General features: G+C 35.7%; 1 protein-coding gene across 1 annotated transcript in view; it reads right to left on the bottom strand.

The window, feature by feature from the left end:
* ACBD6 (acyl-CoA binding domain containing 6) overlaps window positions 1-12,068 on the bottom strand; it is a 158,758-nt gene that overhangs the window by 59,732 nt on the left and 86,958 nt on the right. The gene's annotated exons all lie outside the window — the stretch shown is intronic.

Genomic DNA, 12,068 nt, shown 5'->3' with positions numbered 1-12,068 from the left:
TTGCAATTTGAGTATGTTAATGAGAATCCGGATGCTATTTAAATCTATTTTATTTTAGCAGGCAGTCTCCCTGTATGGGTTTCTCATGCAGGTCCTGGTCCACTTTTATGAGCTGCAGTTCCAAGGACGATTTAATTTTCAGAGTCCTTAAAGTGATATTCTGGTCTACTTTGTGCTAACTAGAGGTCAACGTGAAAACCTGGGCAGTACTCCATACTGTATTTCAGTTTTCAAAGCTTTTGTTGTGTTAATTCCAGTCAGTTTAATGTATGAGACACTTTGGGATCTTCTCAGGACTCCATACAAAGTTTAAACAATCTGTTTCTCCAGCTTCCTCTTCTCTGAAATCCACCCCCACAGCACCACTTTCTATTTGGAAAGGAAGGCAAATACCATTTTATTACTGCCTTTACTTCCAGAGTTGGGGGTAGATGTCCAGGTTTACCACTTGGCCTCCACTGACACCATCCTTGCAGGAGAAAGAGAACACTGCCTTCTGCTTCCGGGCAGGGGGTGAAAGTCTCAGTTCCCTATCTGGCCTCTTCCAGCACCACCCTGTGGGAGAAGGAAAGCACTGCCTGCCACCAGTGGGCAGGAGGTACAAGTCCAGGGCTCCCATGGCCTCTGTTGATGCCACGCTGGTGAGGAAGGAGAGCATTGCTTGTATCAGCCAGGGCATGCTAAGCTTCCCTACTGACCACCAAACACTGCAAAGGATGGCACATGTTTTTCTGCGTGGTGTTTGGCTGGGGTAGGGTGGGTACTACCGAAAAGTTCCATTCTGCTAAATTGCTTCTTTTCATGTCCTTTGGTGAGAGAAAACAGTGTGCCTGTTGGCATTTCTGGGATGTGGGCATCTCTAGAGCCCAGTTCAGGTTACACAGGGAAAAAAGAACACTCAGAAAAATTACCACAGTGCCATTCCTCAATTCTCTAGGTCCCCAGTCTGCCCTCTTCTTTCAACCTTTCACAGTAGGGTTTTTACCTGTACCTAGCAGGGAGAATAGGGAGAAATGAGTCCTGTCTGGAACTGAAGATTCCATATATAAGCTTAAAGGAATGACTAGTAATAATCTTAAAACATGTTCTTTTAGATAATAAAGAAGGAATATTTCCCTTTTGGTTTTATGAGGCTATTATAACTCTGACAGGAACACTACAAGGAAAGAAAATTACAGGTCAATCAATATTCCTTACGGTTAGAGATGAAAAAAATTCTAAATAAAATATTACCAAACTGAATCCAGCAAGTGAGGTTTATCCCAAGAAAGCAAGACTAGTTTAACAATTAAAAATGGATCAAGCCCAACATCATTCTTTAATGGTTAAATACTGAATGTTTTCCCTAAAGGATCAGGAGCAAGACAAGAATGTCGGTGGGGAGGGTATAGCTCAAGTGGTAGAGCACATGCTTATTAGCATGCACAAGGTCCTAGGTTCAATCCCCAGTACCTCCGTTAAAAATAAACCTAATTACCTACCCCCCTGCCAAAAAAATACTAAAATAATGTGATAAAAAAAGAGACAAGAATGTCTGCTCTTGCTACTTTCTTCTACGCAACATTGAAGTTTTAGATAAGGCAAGTAGGCAAGAAAATGTAATAAAAGGCATCCAAATAGCTTTATTTGTAGAAGACATAATCATGTATATAGAACCCCCCCAAACCTATTAGAACAATGAGTTCAACAAGAATGCAGGCTACAAGATCAATATACAAAAATCAATTGCACTTCTATATACTAACAATGAACAATCAGAAAAAGAAATTAAGAAAGCAATTCTATTTACAATGGCAGTAAAAATAATAAAATACTTAGGAATCAATTTAACAAAAGTGTAAGATTTGTGCACTAAAAACTACAAAACATCATTGAAAGAAATTAAATAAAACCTAAATAAATGGAAAGACATTTCATGTTCATGAATTAGAAGACTTAATTTAAAATGGCACCACTCCCCAACTGATCTACAGATTCAATGCAATCCCTATCAAAATCTCAGCTGCTTTTTTTTTTTAGAAATGGACAAGTTGATTCTAAAATTCAAATGGAAATTCAAGGGACCCAGAATAGCCAAAACAACCTTAAAAAAAAAAAAAAAGAACAAAGTTGGAGAACTCAAAAAATCTCAGTTTCAAAACTTACTACAAAGCTGTAGCAATCAAGACAGTGTGGTACTGGCATAAGGGTAGAGATTGCAACCAATGGAACAGAACTGAAAATCTAGAAATAAACCCTCACAATTATGGTCACGATTTTTTGCCAAGGGTGCTGCAACAATTCAATGGGGGTAGGAGTAGTCTTTCTAACAAATGATGCTGAACAACTGGATATCCACAAGTAAGAGAACAAAGTCAGACCCCTATCTCATATCATACACAATTAACTCAAAACGAATCAAAGACCTAAATGTACGAGATAACACTATAAAACTATTAGAAGAAAAAGGCTTAATCACTATGATCTCTGATTAGACAAGTTTCTTAGAAACAACAACAAAACCACAAACAACAAAATAAAAAAAAAAACAGATAAATTAGGCTTCAACAAAATTAAAAATTTTTGTGTTTCAAAGGACACTATCAAGCAAGTGAAAAGACAGCCCACTGAATGGAAGAAAAAATTTATAAATCATTTATTTTGATAAGGAGCTTATATTCAATATATATAACCCTTACAATTCAATAATAAAGAAATAAATAATTCACTTTTTTTTAGATGGGCATATGCATTGTTAGTATTAACAATTTGCTCTAGCTGTTTGAGGTACAGAGACCTAAGGAATTAGATGTATCCATGAAGTCACCCTAGTCCCTGTTCTTCAGGGGGTACCGCCTAATGGCAGATAGGGAATTTAGGGAGACTTTAAATGCCAAAAACAAAATAAAGCCTGGCCCTGAGTCCATAACATCCCTCAAAAAATTTTGCTTCTAGAGAATCTTATTGTGCCTCCCATGTTTTTTTTTTCCCCTTTAATTAATTTAAAAAATGGGCACAGGATTTGAATAGATACTTATCTAAAGAACATATAAAAATGGCCAATAAGCACATGAAAAGATGCTCAACATCATTAACTGTAGGGGAAGTAAAATTAAAAACTACAATGAGATACACTAGGATGGCTATAATCAAAGAGACTGGTAATAACAAGTATTGACAAGGATGTGGAGAAACTTGAACTCTCATACATCATTGGTGGGAATGTAAAATGGGGCAGCCTATTGGAAAAACCGTAAGTAGTTTCCCAAAAAGTTAAACACAGGTATCATATGACCTAGCAATTCTACTCCTAAGTTATAAACCCAGGAGAAATGAAAGTATGTGTGTATACGTCCATGCTCAAGAATATTCACAGGCACTTTAATCATAATAGCCAAAAACTGAAGGAAAAAAACACCCTCAAAACTAAATATCCATCAACAGGAGAATGCATAAATTATGGTATATGCATACAATGAAATGTTACACTGCAATACAAGTAAAGGCACAAATGATACACGTAACAACCTGGATGACTCTCACAAATGTTTTAGTGAGCATAATAAGCTGTATCCAAAAGAATATATATTGTAATATTCCAAATATCTCAGTTGTCAAGAAGAGAGAAAACTAATTGATGATGATGATGGAAGTCAGAATAATAGTCACCTTGTTGGGGGGAATTGGGGGAGGATTGATATTAACAGGAAGTAGCTTAAGGAAACAACTCTTCAAGGGGTACTGGAAATGTTCTAATCTGATACAAGTGGCAGTTGCACAGATACACACACACACACATACATGTATATAATGCATTAGGTTGTGTACTTAAGATTTCTGTCCTACATGTACCTCGCTAAATGTATCTGATATCTCAATATTTTAAACAATGAAAGAAAACTACTCTATGTGCAATAACGTACCAAATGTCTTTAAAATATGTTATATACATGTAAGTAGAGAAAACAAAGATGAGAAGGAAATGTGCTCAAATTTTACAGAGGAGTGAATAAGAGCTTGGGCTCTGGAATCAGAATGACATGTTCAAGTCTAGACTTTATCACTTATTAGCTCTGACTGCTGCTTCTTTATCACTAAAATGCATATAATAATATACCTACATTACAGGATTGATAATGACTATACATAAAATGCTTGGTACATAGTTAATACTAAAAAACTGTTTTATATCCTACCCCCACACGTAATAGAATTACAATGGTTTTATTTACTGCTTTATGTACTTTTCTCTTGCCTCTCTTCCCCCATGATAGAGAACTCTGAATTCATTTCTACAGAGTTTGGAATTTATCCTATAGGCAATGCAGTCATTAGAGTTTTGACCAGGTCAATGACATAATAAAAAGTGTCTTGGGAAGGCTCTGTTGGCAGCAACTTGGGAAAGGGAAGTAATCGTGGCCAAGTAGCAGTAGAGGGGCTATTAGCATTTTAAGCCCCACAACATCCCGAAGAAATCTAGAATTGTCATTATCCCCATTCTTTTAAAAAAATATGTTTTCCATTTATTTCATAAAACTATATATGTATATAGAATTTCTTTCTTTTCAGATTCATCCACTTATTCTTTCATTCCACAAGTATTCTTTTTTCAATTGAGATATAACTGACATATAACATCATATTAGTTTTAGGTATACAACATAATGCTTTGATCTGTATACATTACAAAATGATCACCACAGTAAGTCTAGTTAAATCTCATGTTTTCTCTTTTTAAAATTTTCTGTAACACACAAATAGTTACCAAGATATTCACAGAGAGGGTATATTGCTCTATGCCATTATATAAATCATAAGTTTATATAATTTATACATCCCAAAGTCCTTCAACATTTCTGTAACACTCAAAATATTCTCCTTCTGAATTGCTTAACACCCAGTACACAGTGTAGACATCCAGTATCACAGATGTTCCTAATTCCCCCACCACCTCCCCACACTCATTTCCTTAATGTTACTTTTCAATAAATCTGAGAAGTCTAGCAGTAAGTCTTCAGCATTCAGATACTTTTAAATGTGCATTTAGAGTAGTTTTAATCTTTCTTTAGGGTTTAAAGATCAAATTTACTCAAGAGGTCTGAGGGGTGTGTGTTTATGTGTGTGTATTTAACCCATATCCTAATCTCAAATGTGGTTAAGAACCTAACTTCCAGAGTTGAACTAAAAATCAATACCAAGCAATGGAAAAGACAAAACTATGTCCAAAATACCGCCAGATAACAAATGAAATCTATAAAGGATCTTTCTTAGAAGTAAAATAAAATTAAAAGATCCAATTCCATCAGAGTCACAGAATGCAGAAACCCTAGTGCAATAAAAGCATATACGAGAGATACTGAAAGGTAAAAATGACAGGAAAACACAGAGTAGACTTTGACATATCTTTAATTACTACTCATTTCAGGCTAATGGTTAAAATTAGTCTTCAGATAGTTGATAACATCAGCCTGTCTCTGCTGGGTTAGTACCAAGATCTGTGGCCAAGCAAATACTTCTAATAAAATTGATTTTCCTTTTTGGCAACCAATAGGCCAGTCAATAATAATGTTGTTTAAGAAAGACTGAGCCATGAGGGAGATGAACCTTTCCTTCCATTTATTATGTTTGTATTGTCTGTATTTGAAAAGAGTTTTCAATAACGAAACCAAAGAAGAAATTACAAGGGGAAAGCTATTCTGAGAGCTAATCTCCAAAAGCCCTCTGATTTGGAAGCATGTTAGCAACCCAAACTGACAAGCCAAAAGCATTCCCTTAACTGCAGCTAGATCATACGGATTAGGATCATCAATAACAAAGAAAAACCAAGGCTAGGGGCAATACAAAGTGGTCATATGAAGACAAAGAGGGGAAGGAAAACACTGGCCAGGCATACAGTCCTAACTGATCCATCCTAAAAGCCTACATGGAAACTTTTACTTTGCATTAAAGCTGGTGTTTAGTAAAGAGCATCCTATAAAGCCACGTACAGTTTTTTGTATTGTCTTATAATATTCAAACAGAATACTAGAAACCCACAGGTAAAAACCACAGGCTATGCCTAACTTGGGGACATTTCCCTCCAAAATACTACCCCCTAACAATCCAAAAGACATGAGTACACCAACAGGTTTTTGGTTTTGTTTGTTTTTTAACTTAATGGTGGTGGTGATGATTGGGGGAAGTAAGGGTTGGAAAGATGATTTCAAAGTTCACATAGAAAAATAAACAAGCAAAAATAACAGGAAATATTTAGAATAATTAAGTAATCTATCCTGTCAGGTTTTACAACATAGTCTGAATCTACAATAATTAAAATGGCATAGCACAAGTACATGAACAGAAAAACAGAGCAATGGAATAGAAGAACAACACAGAAATACAATGAAATACATAGACAAAGTGAGAATATAAAAAGAAGACACTTCAAATCAGTAGAGAAGATTATTCAATAAACATCACTGAAACAACTGGCTAATCATTGAGACAACAATAAAATTCCTATTAATTCTAGATGAATCACAGAAACTATGAAATGATGAAGTACTAGAAGAAAAGTTTTAGTAATAATTATATCACAAAGAAAGTGCTAATTTTCCTTAATACATAGTAAGTTCTGAAATGAGGGTAGGAGGAAGAGTTTTTAAAAATTAGTCTTTTGCATCTTTTGGGTTTTTTTTTCCTTTGTATACATACAACCTACTTTAAAAAAGAAATCAGTGAAATATACATGGCTTTAAGGTTATGGCTCTGACCCATGACTTGAAGCTAAAGAACTGGTTCAAGATGAAGACACACATGTCTAATGCTGAAGGAAGTATTTCTTCTGATGAAATAACAAGGATACCCAAAAAGTTCTGGTAAATGCTTAGGTCTTAGGTCTTTTCTGGTTCTCACGTTCTATTTTTCTAACATTCTGTCAACTTCTTTATAAACTGGTATTACTTTGTTCAGTAATTACTGAGCACTGCATCAGGCAATGGTGATACAACCAAACTCTGGTACCTGCATGTGGTGGTGTTGAGGATACAGACATGTAAATGATGAATTATAATTCAACGTGAATGCACTGTGGTAGCTCTTTGATGAGCTTAAGAACAAGATGCTATAAGAGACAGTGGGAGTATTTACCTGGTTAGAGGGAAGAAAGGTTTCCTGGAGGAAATGGTGTATAAACTGAGGCCTAGGAGGGAGAATGAAGGAGAGAAAAAACAGTATATTAAAAGCTCAATAGGTGAGCAGCATGTCAAGTTCTTCAGAACCAGTGGAACTTAGTGTACCAGGGATGGGACATAAACAAGGAGTGCACTGAGAAATATGTGCAGAGGTAAGCAAGGCCCAGATCAGAAGGGCTTCACAGGGTGAATTAAATTTAGATTTTATCTTAGAACAATAAAATTAAACAAGAGAACATTTGCAAATTAGCATTTCAGAAAGACTCTCTAGATGAAAAGTGGGAAATAAATCGAAGGATGTCAAGATTAGAAGCAAGGATATAGTTCAGAGATGCTGAAATAATTTAAGAAGCTTAACCTAGTGTGCTTGCAATGCGGAAATAGATAAGTTGGTAGACTCAAGATATACTTAGGGGGCAGAACCTACAGGACCTTCAGGGGGTGTGAAAATGAGAGAAGAATCAAGGATGACTCCTGGGAAACTGGTTGGATGTTGGTGCTAATTATGGGGTTGGGGAGGGAAGCTGTTGAGAGATGGTAGGTTCAGGGTTAGATACTATGTTTGAAGTGTCCGAGGGATAGTCAAAAAGAGACATATGTTGCTGCAACTATTGGCTGAGATCTGGGTTGGGGATAAAAATTTCTTCTATTTTGTCTGTGAAACAGATAATCTGAGAATAAGAAAGAATACAAGACTTGCTAGTGAAAATTAAAGATGGATACCATGATTTATTACAGTATCAGAATTCTGTGACTTTTTTTTTCTAGCTTTGCCCAGAGCCAAGGTGTAAATGTATAGAAGGCAGGCAACTGGATTAATCAGAATTAGAGTTTTACCAGATGGCTACCACAGTTGAAAAAGAGGGAATGGGTATGAGGATGAGGGTAACTGCATGAGAGAGGACAAAATGAGCTAAAATGGGAGAAAGCAGATCAGTCAAGGGGCCAGGAATTTTCACAAAGTCAAATAAGAGATTTAGAGTGAAATGAATCAGAGAGTATAGTCAGAACTGTAAATCTCAGATTTGATGAAAAGTTCAGGGTGAGACTATGAGGCCTAGGGGGCTAGAGGAGGATGGACATATATGGCAAAAAAATTATGTAAAGAAAAAGCATTTTCTACCTAACAAACTAAATTAAAAAGCAAACTCATGAACAAGACAAGGAAGTCCACTTTTGCTATTTCTATCAACATAGTACTAGAAGGACTAGTCAGAGCAATTAGGCAAGAAAATGAAATAAAAGGCATCCAGATTGGAAAGGAAGAAGTAAAATTATCGTTGTTCATAGACAATATATCTTATATGCAGAAAATCTTTAAGATTCTACAAAAAGCTGTTCAGCAAAGTTGCAAGATACAAAATCACACAAAAATCAGCTGTATTTCTAAACACTAACAATAAATAATCAAAAAAGGGAATTTAGAAAACAGTTTCATTTACAATAGTGTCAAAAAAGAATAAAATACCTAGGAATAAACTTAAACCAAGGAGGCAAAAGAACTGTACACTTTAAACTATAAAATGGTGCTGAAAGAAATTAGAGACACAAATAAAGAAAAGCCACTTCATGGATTGGAAGACTTACCATTGTTAAGATGACAATACAAGTATCCTCTGCTTTTCAAAAGTTTGCTTTTTTGCCCCTTTACTTTTACTAAAGACCTAAATTAGTACCTGTTTTTGCTAATCGAAAGAAATTCAAAGAAGATTTTTGCTTTTATTAAAAAAAGGCAAAAAAGAAAGAAAGAAAGAAAGAAAGGAAAGAAAGAAAGGAAAGAAAGAAAGGAAAGAAAGAAAGAAAGAAAGAAAGAAAGAAAGAAAGAAAGAAAAGAAAGAAAAAGAAAGAGAGAAAGAAAGAAAGAGAGAAAGAAAGAAAGAAAGAAAGAGAGAGAGAGAGAGAGAGAGAGAGAGAGAGAGAAAGAAAGAAAGAAAGAAAGAAAGAAAGAAAGAAAGAAAGAAAGAAAATAGCATTCAGTCTTTGTTTTGCAGCTAGCCACTGTAGAGGCAATGTGCACCCTGAGCAGTGAGAAGGGCACTGCCAAGTTCCTTCCCTAAGAACTACACTCAGCATTCCAGCATGAAGCCGCTATTGCTTTTAAGTGTGTCTGTGGGCATCTGTGCTTTATCTTAGTTTATTCAGCGTATCCGTTAGCAAGATGTGTTCTATGGTAATCGCCTCTTCGTTTTACATCAGTTCGGCTTACAAAAGGTTTCACAGTAACGCTGTATTTTCAAAAAGCAAGGGAGACCTGCACTCCCCAAATCGATCTACAGATTCAACACAGTCTCTATTAATTCCCCAATGAAATTTTTTGCAGAAACAGAAAAATCCCCTAAAACTCATATGGAAACTTAAGGGATCCAGACTAGCCAAAACAACCTTGAAAAAGAAAAAGTTAGAGGTCTCATGCTTACTGATTTCAAAATTTACTACAACAAAGCTGCAGTAATCAAACCAATGTAATACTGGCATAAAAGCAGACATACAGACCAATGAAATAGAATAGAGGTCCCAAACCCTCGCATATCTGGTCAAATGATTTTTGACCAGGGTGTCAGGATCATTCAATGAAGAAAGGACAGTCCTTTCAATAAATGGTGCTGGGAGAACTGAATATCTACATGCAAAAAAATGAAGCTGGACCCTTACCTTATGCTACATACAAAAATTAACTCAAAATGGGTCAGAGACCTAAAAACAGAGCTAAAATCATAAAGCTCTTAAAGAAAACACAGGAAAAAGTTTCATAACACTGAATTTGGCAATGATTTCTTGGATATGACACAAAAAACTCAGGCAACCAAAGGAAAAATAGATAAGCCGAACTGAAACTGTTATGCATCAAAGGACACTACTATCAAGAGAGTGAAACACAGCTCACAAAACGGGAGAAAGTAACTGTAAATCATGTATCTGATAAAGGGTTGATATCCAAAATAAATAAAGACTCCTTACAACTTAACAACAAAAAAACCTCCAAACAACCCAATTAAAGACTGGGCAAAGGATTTGAACAGACATTTCTCCAAAGGAGATAAACAAATGGCTAATACTGACTGCTCAACATTAATACTGTTCAGCATCACCAATCATCAGGGAAAGGCAAATCAAAACCACGAGATACCACTTCACATCAAGCAGGATGGCTAATATCAGAAATACAGAAAATAACAAGAGTTGGTAAGGATGTAGAGAAACTGGAACACTTGTGCATTGACAATAGGAATGGAAAATGCTGCCGCCACTGTGAAAAAAGGTATGGTGTTTCCTCAAAATGTTAAACAAAGAATTATCATATGACCCACTGATCCATTATTGGATACATACTCAAAAGAGGTGAAGGCAAGGACTCAGACAGACATTTGCTACCAATATTCATAGAAGTATTAATCACAACAGTCAAAAGATGAAAGTAACCTATGTGTCCATAGGTGGATATCTGGATAAACAAAATGTGGCGTATACATACAATGCAATATTATTTAGTTTTAAAAAGGAAAGAAATTCTGACACATGCTACAATGTGGATGAACCTTGAAGACATAATGCTAAGTGAAATAAGCCAGTCACATAAGTACAAGTATTGTATGATTCCACTTATATGAAGTATCTAGAGTAGTCAAATTCATGAAGATAGAAAGCAGAATGGTGGTTGTCAGGGGCTGGGGGAATGGGGGAGTCAGTTATGAGTACAGAGTTTCAATCAGAGAATACAAAAAAGTTCTGGAGATGAATGGTGGTGATGGTTGAACAATTGAAAGTATTTAATGCCAAAGAACTGTACACTTAAAAATGGTTAAAGTAGTAAATTTTATGTTATGTATAGTTTGCCACAATTGAAAGGAAGGGAAGGGAAGGGGAAAAGGTAAATCATAATGACTTTGGATTTGGCAATGATTTCTTAGGTATGACACCAAACACAATCAATGAAAAAAAAATTGACAAACTGAACTTCATCAAAATTAAAAACTTTCGTGCACCAAAGGACACTATCAAGAAAGTGAAAAGACAACTTACAGAAAGGGAGAAGATATTTGCATGTCATATATCTGACAATGGTCTAATGTTCAGAATAAATATAAAGAATTTTTACATCTTAAATAACAAACAACTCAGTTTAAAAAGGAGCAAAACATTTGAATAGACATTTTTCCAAAGAGGATATATACAAACTGTCAAAAAGTACATGAAAAGCTACTCAACATCATTAGTCATTAAGGAATTACAAATCAAAATCACACCATGATGACATATCACTTCATGCCTACTAGGATGGCTATTAAAAAGGAAAACAATGAGTACCGGCAAAGAAGTGGAAAAACTGGAACACTCATGCATTGCTGGTGGGAATGTAAAATGTGGTAGTAGCTCCTGTGGAAAATAATCTGGAGGTTCCTCAAAAAGTTAAATATCAAATTACCATATAACTCAAATTCTCTTCTTAGGTACAGAACCAAAAGAACAGAAAATAAGCGTTTAAACAAAAACACATATACAACTGTTCACAGCAACTACTCCCAATTGCCAAAGGGTGGAAACAACCCAACTGCTCATCAACTGATGCACTGATATAATGTGGTCTAGCATACAACGGAGTATTACTCAGCCGTGAAAGGGAGGAAGTACTGCTACATGCTACAGCATGGATAATCCTTGAAAACATGCCAATTGAAAGAAGCCAGACACAAAGGCCACATATTTTATGACTCCATTTATATGAAATATCCAAAATAAGCAAATCCACTGAGACAGAAAGCAGATTAGTTGTTGCCACTGCCCAGGGTGAGGCAGAAGTAGGGAGTAACTGCTTAATGGGTACAAAGTACCCTTTCAGGCTGATGACAATGCTGCAGAACAAGATAGCAGTGATGGTTGCACACTGTTAAATGTATTAATGCCACTGAAATGTACACT

Source organism: Camelus ferus, chromosome 21 (assembly GCF_009834535.1).
Source record: "Camelus ferus isolate YT-003-E chromosome 21, BCGSAC_Cfer_1.0, whole genome shotgun sequence".
Taxonomy (NCBI): domain Eukaryota; kingdom Metazoa; phylum Chordata; class Mammalia; order Artiodactyla; family Camelidae; genus Camelus; species Camelus ferus.
Note: the sequence above shows the minus strand (reverse complement) of the source record. Positions and strands in the feature narration are given on the sequence as shown.